Raw genomic sequence first — 14,693 nt, forward strand, 5'->3', positions numbered from 1 at the left:
CCACAATGAGGTCACTGTTATTCTTCTCTCCCTTAATTTTGACCCAAATGCTCTCACTTTGGCTTTGAGGTTCTAAATCTTGGATATCTTCACAGGTATACACATCCCTGACATATAATGCCACTCCTCCTCCTTTCTTGTCTGGTCTGTTTCTCTGAAATAGATTGTATCCCTCCATTATTACATTCCAATCGTGGGACTTATCCCACCAGGTTTCAGTGATGCCTATTATGTCATATTTAGTTTGCTGTACCAAGAGCTCAAGCTCATCTTGTTTATTTCCCATGCTTTGCGCATTAGTGTACAGACATTGAAGTCCATTAATCATTCCCCCGTGTCTCTTATTTAAGGATTTTTTCCTCCCACCACTAGGTCTGCGTGCTGTTTGCTCCATTTGGTCTATGACATTTGGATGATCATCTTCATCAATTGATAGACTCTTACCTTCAGGAGCACTGTCTCCCTCCCCCACATTAGTCAGTTTAAAGCCCTCCTGATGAGGTTTCTGAGATTTTTGGCAAAAACATTCCTCCCAACCGTTGTGAGGTGCAGCCCATCGCTTGCCAGAAGTCCATCTTCAAGAAACTGCAGTCCGTGATCTAAGAATCCAAACCGTTCCTGTTTACACCATTTGCGAAGCCAGCTGTTCACTTCCACTATTTTTCCCTCTCTCCCTGGGCCACGTCGTTCAACTGGGAGGACAGATGAGATGACAATTTGTGCATTTAATTGCTTCAGTTTCCTGCCCAGAGCCTCGTAGTCTCTTTTGATCTTCTGGAGGCTATTGCTTGCAGTGTCATTGGTTCCCACACGAACCAAGAGGAAGGGGTATTTGTCAGTGGGTTTTATGATTCCTTGCAGTCGTTCAGTTACATCTTGGATCTTAGCCCCGGGGAGACAGCACATTTCCCGAGACATCTTGTCAGGCCCACAGATCACTGCTTCTGTTCCCCTCAGTAGGGAATCCCCTATCACCACTACACGCCTCCCCTTAGGTTTGAATGAATGAATTTATTAATACGGTCACAGACCAGCGCCAACACACACAACATCACAGATCATAAAAAAATATATCAAAAATACAGAGTATAACAAGCATTTAAATATAAAAGTATAAAAAATTAAAATTAATTATTAGCATGCCCCCTGCAATTAACATTTGGGGGTTTGGTCACCATGGGATACCACTTGCTTCCTGCGACTAATTGCAGCCGCACAGAATTTGGCTACATTTAATGTAGTCTTGGGATTCTTGTCCTCTAGCAGTGGTTCCAAACCATGGTGTTCCGACTCTTTCCTGGACTTCCGCAAAACAGGTGCAATAAAAGTCAAACGTATGTCCTCATAAAGACGACAATGTAACAGTACATGTGAAGCAGTCTCAACCTCCAACGAGCCACAGGGGCAGACCCGCGCTGTGTATGGTTTACCCTCAAATCTGCCCTGAAGTAAGGCAGAAGGGAGAACGTTGAATCTGGCGAGGGTAAAAGACCGTCTGTATTTGGGTACCTGAAGACCTGACAGATAATTAGCTGGAGAAAAACCTCTCCCATAGTCCCTTATTGCAGGATGTTTGATCATTTCACTCATGTGGCATTGTAATTCTACGTCCCAGATACGCTGGCGAATTGTAGTCCTAGCTTTCTCGAAGCCTGTCGCTATCAGGGTCTGCTGTGGTATCCCCAAGCCTTTAAGCTTTTCCAGCAGTGTAGCTTTCCATCTGGATTGGTAGGTATCCAATAAGGTCAAAGGTGCCAGCCCAACCGGGAAGAAAATAAGCTTTAGCCAGTAATGGATCTTCAATATCCATATCCGGGTACTGATAGGAATTTGCCCAACCTCCAAACGGACCGCTATGTTGGATACGCAAGAGGGGATCCCCAGCAGGCAGCGGAAAAACTTAGTTTGAAATGCCTCTAAGAGAGTAAGATTTTTAAAACTGCAGATCTGGGATCCATATAACAATTGTGGTAGTATTTTGGCAGCAAAGACCTGGGAGGCTGCCGGTATGTACTGGCCTCCTTTCCCATAGAAGAATCTTATTAACGCTTTGGTAGATCTTTCTGCATTTGCAATAGTATTATTAATCTGAAAGCGCCAGGAGCCCCTTTCCTGGAAGGTTACACCCAGGTATTTAAAGGTTGCTACCTGTTCTATTAAACGGTTGTCTATTCTCCATTTGTGCCTCCTCCTTTTTTTGGAGAACACCATAACTTTGGATTTGTTGTAGTTAATTGTTAATTGTTCGATGCTGCAGTATTTGGTGAAAGATCTCAAAAGTTTTCTTAATCCAACACAAGAAAAAGAAATTAAAACTGTGTCATCCGCATATAAAAGGACCGGGAGGGGCGTACCAGCCAATTTAGGGGGATGGGCATTTTCTTTCTCCATATTTCCTACTAGCGAGTTGATATAGAAGTTAAATAAAGTAGGCGCAAAGACACACCCTTGCCTGACCCCCTGATGGATTTGGATTTCCTTGGATAGGTGGCCCTGTCGGTCACACCTTACCCGGATCCGTGTATTTTCATATAGACTGTGGATGAGATACAGCAGGCGTTTGTTTATATTTGCGGCGCTTAGCTTTCCCCAAAGCCTGTCCCTCGGTATTAAGTCAAAAGCAGATTTGAAATCTATAAAGGCCACGTATAGGGAACCTCCTTTTCTTGATGTATATTTCTCCGCAAGATGTTGGAGAACAAGGCCCTGGTCTAAGGTTGACCGATTTGCCCTAAAACCAGCCTGTGCTTCTGAAAGAATGTGGTCTTGTTCCAACCAGTCCACTAATTTGCCGCATAGGTGGGCAGCGTACAATTTGCTAATGATACTTAGGAGGCTAATTGGCCTGTAATTAGCCGGGTCTGATCGGCTCCCTTTCTTGAATAAAGGGATGATGATTTCTAATCCCCAATCCTCAGGGATAGTGGCCGATTGGTCTATGCTGGTAAATAGGGCAGCTAGCACAGGGGCCCACCATTCAACATTAGCCTTAAGGAGTTCCGGTGTAATGTTGTCTACGCCGGGTGCTTTTCCAGGTTTAAGGGATTGGATGAGCCTATAGATCTCTTCAGTTGCTACTGGGGGCCATTCGGCGCCAATATCACTCGGAGCTGGGGGCAGGGCCTGCAGATGTTGATTTGATGTATATAAAGATAGAAAGTAAGCCTCCCAAATCCCAACTGGTATAGTATAATCAATTTCAATCGGGGAGTCTTGCCAACTTTTCGCGACTATTTTCCAAAAGGTGTCTGAGTCTTTCCTTCGAGAGGCCTCTAATAAACGTTGCCACTCCCCCCTTTGGGCCTGAAGCTTTTTCTTTTTAATCAGATCTTTATATTTACGTTTGGCTTCGAACCATTCCACAGGAAGCAAGGGTAAGTTCGCTGATTTGTAATTCCTGTACTTATCCAGCAAAGAACGCTTTGTAGCAATACATTCCTGATCAAACCAGGGTTTGGATTTGTTGGGGAATATAGGCTGGCGCGATGTCTTTTTTTGGATCAGGTGGGGTTGCAAAAGTGAGATCAGCTCCTGGAACAAGATTATTCTAGATTCAGAACATGGTGGGTTTAAGAGATTATCTCTTCTCATGAGGAATGTGTCCGAGTATAGCCTTTCAGATGTTTCGGCATTCAGCTTTTCGGACCATCTAATACGTGAGTATCTCAACTCCATGTTGGAGGACCTGGGGGCTTCAAGTTTATCGTTGCAAAATAAGTCTTTTCTTGCATCCAGGAGGAGGCAGAGCGGTAAATGATCACTATCAACCCTCTCCTCCACTTTGCACTCAAGGGCTGTATTTAGGAGATTAAATGATACCATAACATAGTCAATAGTGGAAGCTCCTGCATTTGATATAAAAGTAAATTCCCCACAGGTCTCCCCATTCTTGCGCCCATTTAGTATGACCAGGTCCAGCTTGTTAGAAAGCCGCAATAGGCACAGACCTGCATAATTACATCCCTTGTCTTTTGAGAGTCTGGTGGGTATAAGGTGGTTTTCTTCCACAATAGGTGGCGAGTCGTGGAAGTGTGCATATAGTGCTTCGTCAGACTGGCCAATTCTGGCATTAAGATCACCAGCCACTAGCACTGAAGCTGCAGGGGTTTGAGTCATCAAACCATCAATGTATGTTTCCAGCCCATGCCAGGTGTTTTTAATCAGCTGCTTGCCTCTTTGGGGGGGAAGATATACATTAATCAGTAGCAGGGTGAAAAATCTACTTTTCACTAGTAAGGCCATAGCCAGGTGTTTCAGTGTCTCTAGCTTTACTAAGGACGCCCTCAACCTTGTAGATATTAAAATGCCTAGGCCACCCTTGACTCTCCCCCCTTTAGTACTTGGGGAACCTGTGAGGGACATTGAGGAAAAGCCGTTAACTTCTAGGTCTCCTGTGAGCCATGTCTCCTGTAAAAATACTATGTCGTAGCCTTGGATAAATTTAACAAAGGATGGGTCAGCTGCCTTTTTTTGCCATCCTGCGATATTCCATGATAAAAAGCTAAGGTTGGCTTTACCAGAATCCACTCCTTGTCAATTATCTTCCAAGGTACTGTTGGAGTTTACCATTCTACGTGGCAGCCGTCTGTCATCCTTGCATGGAGAGCTGCCCAGGAGTTCTATGGTGTCAGATGGTAAATGTAGAGTGCTCACATTGGTAGACACTGGGCCTTTGCTATACAAGGCCTCCTCCTGGGGGTATTCTACCTGGTTGTAGCCTAATTCCGCTTCATCTAAGTATCTCATTTTGGACCAAAAGCCTGGTGAGGTTTCCTTGGGCATGTTTTTCCTTATAGGGAGCGATGCATTGTTCTCCTTTGTAAGTTGTACTTTCTTGATTGCAGGTAGATTAATCTCTGCCTTTATCTGAAGGTTACGTGGTCGATGAGCCGCTGAATCGGGTTCTTGTGAGATGATTATTTTGGAAGGGCTCTTGCTCTTTCTTTGGACGTCCACCTTAGTTTCCTTATGTAAGTCTTTCCCAGCCAGCTTGTTTCTTAGCATTTCTAATCTTTCTAGGATTTCAGCTTGTATTAAAGGTGGGAATGTCCAGAATTGGCTAATTAAGGTATTTTCTTCAAAGGAGAAGTTGTGTGTGGGGGTGCCCAGTTCGTGAGGCGACTGGTGGTTATTCTGATATTCAGCTTTATTGTTTTCCACCACCTTTGAATAGATGTCTTTCTTATTTAATTTGATGAGATGCGAGGGGGGGCCGGGCACTTCGAATAGGCGAGTCACTGTCAGGCCTACCCTATGCAGCTTTTCCTTATTAATTAATATTTGTTTTGCGGTCGAGTCATCTTTAAATGTCAGCATCACTCGATTATACTTATTGTCATTTGGGAGAAAATCTGCATTGATAACGTTACCTTGTAATAGGAGGCCTCTGAGTACTAAGTCAATTTTTTAAAATATATACGTTCTTTGTTGGTCCAGTGAATGTAATTCTGTACGGTTGTACATAGGGCAAATAACCAATCTGCTTCTGTTGAGGATCAGTGTTTGGTTGTTCTGAGTTATCTTGTTGCTAATGGGGGTGTTAGTCACCACAGTAGCAGAGGAGGTTTGCCGATCTTTATCTATTTGTTCGTTCCAATCTTTCGTTGGTTGAGGGCTAGGGGATTGTGATGCACTTGTCACTTTGGGTTGCTGGATAATGCTCTGTTTTGGGGTCACGGGTTTAGTATTCTTTGTATTTGATTCCTTTATTGTGGGATTCTCCAGGAGCTTGAATAACTTAGAAAAATTCAATTTCTTAGTTCGTGTATAACTCTTAGTCCGCCTTCCCACTTTTATGTTTTTAGACTTCTTCTTGTGAAGTGGGAGTATTCTTTGGTGGCGATGCTTCTTTTTAGGTGAGGAGTGTGTGACTCGACTGTTGGTAAACATGGGAGTGGCTCTCTCTGGGACCTTCTCTGAGATACTGGACTCTGTTGGAATTTCAGCCGCTGGAGTGGGGGGGTGTGAGATTGCTCCCCTCCTGATGAACTCTGTCAGGCTTACTAGCAAACCCACACATTCCGTAAGAAAGTTCCTAATTGGTCCTAATTCTTTACTTATGTGCATTTGGCATTCTTTCATCATTTCATTGAAAAGCCCAATCAGGATACAGGTATTGCTATCTGTGTCCCAGCAGGCTCCTTTTAGCTGACTTGGATTTTCCTCTGTTCTCGTCACACTTGAGGATTCCATCCTAGCCTTTTCGCTGGGGCTGGCTGCATTGACTGATCCATCTAGTGTGCCTTCCAGGCGTTTCAAATTTCGTTCTTGATCATGTTCTACGGGAGTGTCGGTAGCACTAGATTGGGAGACTATCTGAGCCATCTCCATTGCCAGACTGATCCCCTCTCTCTCCTCATCAATATCAGGTTCCTTCCCATACCATGTTCGGTCAATAGACCAATCGTGGAGAAGTGGGGACTCGGAGCCTATGGGCGTTTTTGTTTTAGGCTTAAAATAATGCGGAATTTTCCTCTGCGAGGTTACAGATGGAGATTCAACCCTCTGCGTTGGGGAGATCCCCAGAACTTTACATTTCTGTCTGGTGAGCACCATCTCCGTAGAGTATATGGAGCTATGTGGGATATGTGGATGTGAAGATAGCACCGCTTAGTCCTAGTTAGACAAGCTGGAATTAGCACTCCTCTCGTTAAATAACGCTCTCCCCAGAAGCTCCACGTCTAGTTAATTAATTAGAAGTGGCTGTGGTCCACTGCGTGCCAGACTTTCCGACAGTTCACAATCTAGCGGTCAGAGATAGAGGGGGATAGATAAAATAGATTTTTACAGCGGCATTACTTACAACGACCGTGGCAGATGAAACGTTGAGGGGAGGAGGGCGATGTAATCCAATCTGGCTTGAACCGCCATCTTACTTGCCGAAGAGACTATGTAGTGATACTCCCTGACGGCGTTGAAAGCCCTCTGGTGATGTTAACATTAATTTACTGCCCCCGCTGTACCCCACCAACTGCGTGGAATTCCGAAGTGTAAGTAGAGCTCAGTACTCTCTCTTCCTCTCTTCATCTCTCTTCCTCTCCCTCTATTATAGTTGCACTTGGAGAGGTGTTTCGTTGCCCCTCTCTTCAGCGAGGCATTTAGAGAACCAGCAGTTTATCAACGTCGCCAGTAAAGCCGTAAAACAATAAAACAATAAAACGATAGCTAAGAAAAACAGGAGCAGTGGTGAGGTGATAAGTCAGCCAATAAATCATTAAAACTATAAAATTAGAGTCCAGGAAGGCTAAAAAAACTACTTAAAAAAACTACTTAAAATCTTAATTGAAGGCAGGCGAACCTGACTATGCTGCTATCTCCGTCGCCATCTTCCCCCTTAGGTTTGGTCGGGGTTCTTCCGTGAGCTGTCCGTTCCAAGGTCGCCTGCGCATTCCCTGAGGACTGACTTTGCTGCTCGTCTTCATATACCTGATCGACTGTAATGAGAGAGAGATCCTCAAATGGAGTCTGCTCTTCGTCTTCCATGCTAGGGGAGAGGACCTCAAAGCGATTGTGTATTTCTAAACAATCAGAGCGAACCCTGGGCCTCCTACTTCTTTGAGTCACGTTTCTCCATATATCTGGCTCCTGGGATGTCCTTAAACAGTTGCATCAACCATTCACAATCCATGAGTGAAAATGACAGAGCATTGAGTTCTGCTTCACAGTAACTTAGGCTTACTGTCGTCTGCTTCCTGCACAGCCAGTCAAACAGAAAGTGGTTGTACATGTAGCATACTCCAGAAGTGCTTGTACCATCCGTGGTGTCACTTCCAAAACTAGCATCTGCAAAGATTTCAAGACCTCCAGTCTTCTGACTGGTGAACCTCAGCCTGTAGTGCAAAGTCCCTTTCAAATGCGGGCTATGCGCTTCAGAGCTTTCCAATCCTGAACAGTAGGATTGTTGGCATGTCTGCTAAGCAGGTTAGTGCTTACAGCTATGTCAGGTCTTGAACATCTAGCAATGAAATTCAGCTTGCCTAGAATGCATCTGTACAGCGTAGTGTCAGAAAACGCTTCAGCAGTACTATCTACCTGGTAACCTGTCACCATCGGTGTGTCTGCTGGGTTTGCATCAACCAAATTCAACCTGGTTAATACATCAGCAATTTTCTGTGTTTGGTGTACCAGAAAATTACCTGCTCGGTCCCTCTCCACCTGCAGAGAAAGATAGTTGGATACCTCACCAAGATCCTTCATGTCAAAGTGCTCCTTCAGCTGAGCTAGGGTGCTTTGGTACAAAGCCTGATTCTTCCAAAACATCAGAAGATCATCAACAAAACATAAACAATACAGTTTGTTTTGCCCCTCCTCCTTGACAAACACACATGGATCAGCTTTGCCTTGGTGAAAACCTAGAGAAAGCAATGTCTCAGTGAGTTTTGTGTTCCAACACCTGGCACTCTGCTTGAGACCATATAAGGATTTCCAAAGTTTACAGACCATTCCCTTCTGTATCTGCACTCCATCAGGTGGAAGCATAAACAGCTTCTCGTCCAAAATCCCGTACAAAAAAGCTGTATTAATGTCATGATGGGAAACATGCAGTTTCTCCTCTGCAGCAATCTTGAGCATCAGCCAAATGCTCTCATACTTGACAGTGGGTGAGTAGGTCTCGTGGTAATCCTGTCCTGGTACCTGTGAAAAACCTCTGGCAACCAATCTGGCTTTGTGTCTGACAACCTTGCCATTCTGGTCTGTCTTGGCCTTGAAGACCCATTTGCTGCCAACCAGTCTCATTCCTGGGACTACCGGTACCAGCTCCCAAGTTTGGTTCCTATTCAAGGAATCAACTTCATCCTTCATGGCATTAAGCCAAGGCTCAGCATCTTTAGAGGTTAACTCCTGAACCTCTTTGAAGCTTGAAGGTTCCCATACCTTCTCTGAGCTACTAAGAACAGCAGTTGCCGTCTTAGCAAACTCATCAACAAATCTCTTTGGAGGCTTGCCTTTGGTGGCCCTTTCAGATCTGCGTACTATACGCAAGTCTTCTTCACTCATCTCCTCCTTCTTAGGAGAAAAGTGACCAATGGTGAACAGTGGTTCTTCCAGTTCATTGTCAGACGCATCAGATGGTCTGACTGAGGCCTTTGCGCTCTTGTAGTCTGCTGTGTCATCACTGTCGCTGACACCAGCAGCAGCACTGCCCACTGAGCTGGAATCCGAACTCTGATCATCATCATCATCATCATCATCATCCTCAGCTTCCTCTTTTAACTCAACATTATCTGCTTTTTTCACATCATCTTCATCTTCCTCTGGGTCACTCTGGAAAATTCCCACATTTCCCCCCCACTTAGGATTGTACTCAACACTCTTTGTGAACTTAATGGACTTAGAGTCAGTCATCCATACCCTGTATGAACCTTTTTCGTACCCCATGAACAAACCATGTGCCCCACGCTTCCCAAGCTTGTTGCTCTGTGGGGTGTTTACCCACATGTCAGAACCAAAGATTCTCATGTGCTTGACGTAAGGTTTCTTACCAAACATCTTCTCATAGGGAGTACAACCAATAGGTGATGACAGTCTCCTGTTATAGGAATAAACGAACGTGGACAAAGCCTCCCCCCAAAACTTCTCAGGGAGACTGGCATCATGCAACAAGGTTTTTAGGCCTTGAAGCAAAGTTTGGTTTGCTCGCTCAGCAAGTCCATTCATCCATGGAGATCTAGGCGTTGAGAGGTCATGCTGGATTCCCTTCTCAGTCAGGAAAGCTTCAAACTGCTGAGAAGTGAACTCCCCGCCCCGATCAGTAAAGAGACAGCCGATACGCTTACTGTGAACATTCTCCAACCAAGCACAGAATGCCTTGAACCTAGGAAACGCTTGCGATTTCTGCTCGAGCATAAACACATGAATGTACCTGGAAAAAGAATCAATTAGAACCATGAAGTACCTTGCTCCACCCAAAGAGGGCGCAAGTGGACCAACCAGGTCAGCGTGGACTAGCTGGTAGGGTTTGGAAGCCTGCCTGCTAGACTCCTTGCCTTTTGGAGCAACCTTCACCTTGTTCTCTGCAAAAAATACACATTTCATGTGAAACTTACAGGGTTTGATGTTCAAACCCTGAACCGACTGCAGCTGTTCCCTCCCCCTCCATCTTGAGAACGTGTCGTTGGGGGTGGCTACAGCGGTCCTCCATCATAAAAAGCGTGAAGACAGGACAAATAACTCCCCCCCCCAAAAAAACCTAGGTCTCCCCCAACAAACGTTTGAGACTAGCTCCCCTAAATCTAAAAGATGGATCAAACTGTGCGCGCCGCTGCCCTGCAAGCTCTGATAAGCTCCTCCCTCAGCTAATCACCTGCCTCAACAGAAACCCTGCCCCCTCTGACCTTTGCACAGGGAGAGCAGCTAATCAGCCACAAAGAAACACACACACAAGAAAACCCTTTTTGCTCCTTCTTCAGCTGCTGCCCTGCAAGCTCTGATTAGCTCCTCCCACAGCTAATCACCTGCCTCAACAGAAACCCTGCCCCCTCTGACCTTTGCACAGGGAGAGCAGCTAATCCTTGCACTGCACGCAGTGCGGGTGCATTGCTTAATAGTTACATGTTACTGAGTTATAATTCTTAAAGTGCTGGCTGGTATTATTGAGGATAGACATTTGTCCAAGTTCTTAAACTGCTGAAATTAATTGTACGATTATTACAGTTTTTATATGAAAAGTGCTGAGTGCTGGTCTGTAAAGTGCTGACTGTGTGTAAGATTAATTGGTGCAATTAGCAAACGCTGTGCTTATCATCTGAGCTCTGCTTTTAAAAGCCTTAATTCATAAAGGCAATTAAGGGACTTGCATGCGCTGCGCTGCTGTTTGGCAATTGAGGACTGCCTCATTAAGCTGCTACTCGCAGAGGCAATTAAGAGGCTTCTTAGTTAAACATTATTGGATATTTCCTCAATTTTACATGCAGGCTGATAGTGGCTCTTTTACTTCTGGTACATCACATTGAATATAGTCATCAGGTTTATAGGTAGGGTTTATTGCGGAATTACTGTATTTGGCCGTGGTGATCATTGTATGCTCATTGCAAAGTTATCATACAACTTAATCCATTCCGGTTATTAGTATTCATTACTCATATTCACTGCATATAACGTGGTTAGATCTTAGGATACCCTTTGTCCAAATTCGGGTTCCTGCTGACGGTGTAGATAATACTGAACTGTGTGGAGCTGGTCTGGCCATATTTGGCAGTCAGTTTAAGCAATACTGAATGAAACTTAGGGGTCTAGTGACACGTGCTTTATACAAATAAATACATAAATTACATAACCAAACCAAACCAAAACAAAACAGTAATAATAATAAGAATAAAACAAATATATAATAAATAAATAAAATAATAACAAATAAAAGAGTAATAATAATAATAATAATAAATAATAACAAATAAAATAAAATAATATTAAATAATTGGGATTTGGATTAGCTGGGTCACGGTTGCATATTAATTCTTGCCAGACCGAGTCACCCAGCTAGGTGCTGGTACTCTCCTTTCGGCATGCCTTCTAAGGGAAACCAACAGGCATCCGCCCGCAAAGGGAACAGGGAAGCCACTCAAAACGGTTCATTAATGCCCGTCATGCCGTGCAACCCAGAAGCATTTGCTCAGTTTTTCACGGCTTTTGAGACCTTTTATAGGCAGTGTCGCCCGGGTGCCAGAGCACTCCCAGTGCCACCACCAGCACCCCAGGATTACATTCCTGACACCCTTCCCAGTAATCTGGAGCCCCCGAGTACCTGTGCCTCTGGTCCGGGCATAGCCCCACCGGGACCTGCCTCTGCTTCACGCCCTATAACTAGCTCTCAGTCTTCTCGCTCCCTCGGGTCTAAATCAGGCTCCTCTGGTGGCAGGGCGCCCCCCGGGAGATCCAGCAATACTAACTCTCATCAGGACATAGGTGTACCCAGTTTCTTTCAGGAACAACCGGAGCAGCCCACGACAGTGGAAGGGGAATCCGGATCATCTTACAAGGAGGAACAACAGGGAAGCCAAGACACCTCCCTAGCTGCTGCCCAGACTGCGCCTGACACTGAGCAGCAGGGCGGAAAGAGGAAGTCCAAGAGGAAACACACTACAAAGAAGGGCAAGAAGAGCAGGAAGTCGTACTCTCAGGATGAGTCAGGTACCTCTTCTTCCGATTCGGATAGCGACGCCCCCCATGGAGGATTACTGGGGCTTGGGCGAGGATATTTCTGGGCTTCCTTTGTGGGTGCATGAAAGGAGGGCTAATTCCCACCGTAAGTCCTTCAACGGGTCTCTGGAATGGAAAGGGGGATCATTGGTGGAAGACGTAAAAACATCCACCAACGTGTCCACCGACTTTATATTAGGAAATCATTTATCCCCAAAGAAAAGGACTAAAATACTCAATGGGGACTACATTGACATATTTACTCTCCTCCCCCCGACTAAAATGACAGGTAAAGGGGAGAAAAAATGTATTTATGGGAAGTGAAGATACAGGACCCCCCCGGGCGGAACGCACTTTTGAAAATTGGTTAGATGGCTACCAGGTCTTTATGGGGGTAGTTTCTGCGGCTTATCCCAAACGCCCGATGCATCTCATAGCGCACATGGAACATGTGAGAAGGGCCTTTGCACTGGCGGGGGAGAATGCTGCCTTATCTTATGATGAAGATTTCCGTAGAAACGCATCACTTTTGCCATCCACTCGCTGGGACCTGAGGGACCAGAATTATTGGATGGAGCACGTAGGTCCCTATGTTGAAAAGAAATCTCAGGATTCTGCAACAGTGGGGAAGGCGGAGCATAAACGGCGTCGGCAATGCTGGGACTTCAACAGGGGGGTCTGTTCCCGACCAGCGTGTAAGTATGCCCATGAATTCGAGAGGTGCCTCGGTAATCACCCGGGCTCCGCCTGCCTTAAAGGAAAACAGCCCTTTCGGGGCGGCAGGGGGTACTCACACCAAGGCCCAAGGGCTACCTCCGGACACCAACAGGGGACTGCTGGGAACCGCTAGTAATGTGGCCCTCGGGCTAGCTGTCTCACCTATCAAATTACACCCATTAAAAGCCCTGCTAGATATATATCCCAATAAAACAGCAGCCAGATACCTTTGGAAGGGGTTTTCCTCAGGCTTCAGAATCCCTGTCTCTTTTCCACCCAACCCGGGCGATCCTCTCAATCAAAAATCTGTTAGGGAAATGCCAGAGATAGCCAGAAAGAAAATTCAAAATGAAATTGCAGCTGGGAGGGTGGCTGGTCCCTTCAGCCAGCCCCCTATTGAAGGGTTACACATTTCCCCCCTGGGCATTGTTCCTAAAAAAGCCCCTGGGGAGTTCCGCATGATCCATAATCTCTCCTACCCAAGTACATTCAGTACATTCCTAGATTGGGCTCTTCAATTTAAAACAGGTTCCATCGGGGTCTCGCCTTAACTCGATGACTTTATTCTCGTGGCAGCTACAGAACCCCAGTGCACCAATTTGCTGAGGTCATTTATCTCCTTAGCTGAGGAACTCGGAGTCCCGTTTGCGGCAGACAAAACCGAGGGCCCCGCTACCAAAATGGTGTACCTAGGCATCGAATTAGACACTATTGCACAGTCTTCTAGGTTGCCAAAAGAAAAATTAGTCACCCTTAGGGAGTTGATCCAACAGCTTCTTCCATTAAAAAAGGTTACCTGTGAGGAGAACCTGAGCTTACAGGGTTAAACAGCTCAGAGTGTACGCCCTGCCTACTGTGGGGAGGGGGGAGATTCTGCATCATATCCAAGAGTCTCAACCCTTTGTCTTTTTCTACTTTCGCTTTTGAAGAGAGCGGACGTTTTTTTCACGATGTCCGCTGTGATAGATAATGGATAGTTTTCTGCTGTAAATAAACTGCTTTTAGCTGCTAAGATCCTGTCTGGATTTTATTTAAGCACACTGAAGAAAGTGTTAGGATATTTCCATTCCACCTTAAAAGGGAGCAGGCTTTGTGAGTCAGAGTCTGCGTATTTCCTGTTTCACAGGATGTTTCTGTTGTGTCTTTTGTTTTCGCTCTCTCTGTGTCAGAGACACTGAAGCAGGCAGTCATGTTTTTCTTTGTTCTGATCAACGCTGAATAAAACTTGTAAATAATGCTCTCCTGAGTGCGACTTCTGCTGTGCATTATCTGCTGATAGAGAGCGTGCATCGGCTCTAGAATGTGGCAGGCTATTTCTGGAGCTCATGTCGCTAATTGCTGATACTGCGTGCTTACGGGAGATCGATGGATCGTACGGCAGCCGGCTTGGGGGCCATGATGGACTTTGTCTCCCTGGCAGTATCCCAACAACAGGTTTCGGGCCCAGATTCACGGCACTTACAGGAGAGTAAGACTGCGACGGACTGCTGAGAGGTATGTGGAGGAAAAGCGAAAGTGAGGCTTTTCGTTGCCGTGGCAGAGTCTCTTTGATGTCAGGCTGGCCTAATTGGTCTGGGAGCTGCGCCAAGCAAGCTTCGTGATTTATGGCTGCCGAGATAAAGAGCCTATGAAGTGAATAAGGGCTCACGGCTCAAGTGAAAAGCTGGAATGGAGTTTTTCCACGCTTCTGAAGCTTCTGAAGCTGCTGAGTGCCCAAAGTTAAATCTGCACAATTATGAGACCTGGGCTGTGTGGTGTGAAAGTTTGCTGCGTCAGTTTGGAGTATGGCATACTGTGTCTGAAGCCCCTCCAGTTCCTCTGACAGATAGATGGAAGGC

The 14,693-nt window shown here is 45.6% G+C and overlaps 1 long non-coding RNA gene across 1 annotated transcript in view; it reads right to left on the minus strand.

The window, feature by feature from the left end:
* LOC308467826 overlaps nt 1-13,905 on the minus strand; it is a 384,959-nt gene extending 371,054 nt beyond the window's left edge. The window contains exon 1 of the long non-coding RNA XR_013981321.1: nt 13,852-13,905. This is a non-coding gene — a long non-coding RNA (uncharacterized lncRNA). The remainder of the gene's footprint in view (nt 1-13,851) is intronic.
* Nucleotides 13,906-14,693: the final 788 nt, after the last annotated feature.

Source organism: Podarcis pityusensis, assembly GCF_964106645.2.
Source record: "Podarcis pityusensis genome assembly, chromosome: W".
Lineage (NCBI taxonomy): Eukaryota > Metazoa > Chordata > Lepidosauria > Squamata > Lacertidae > Podarcis > Podarcis pityusensis.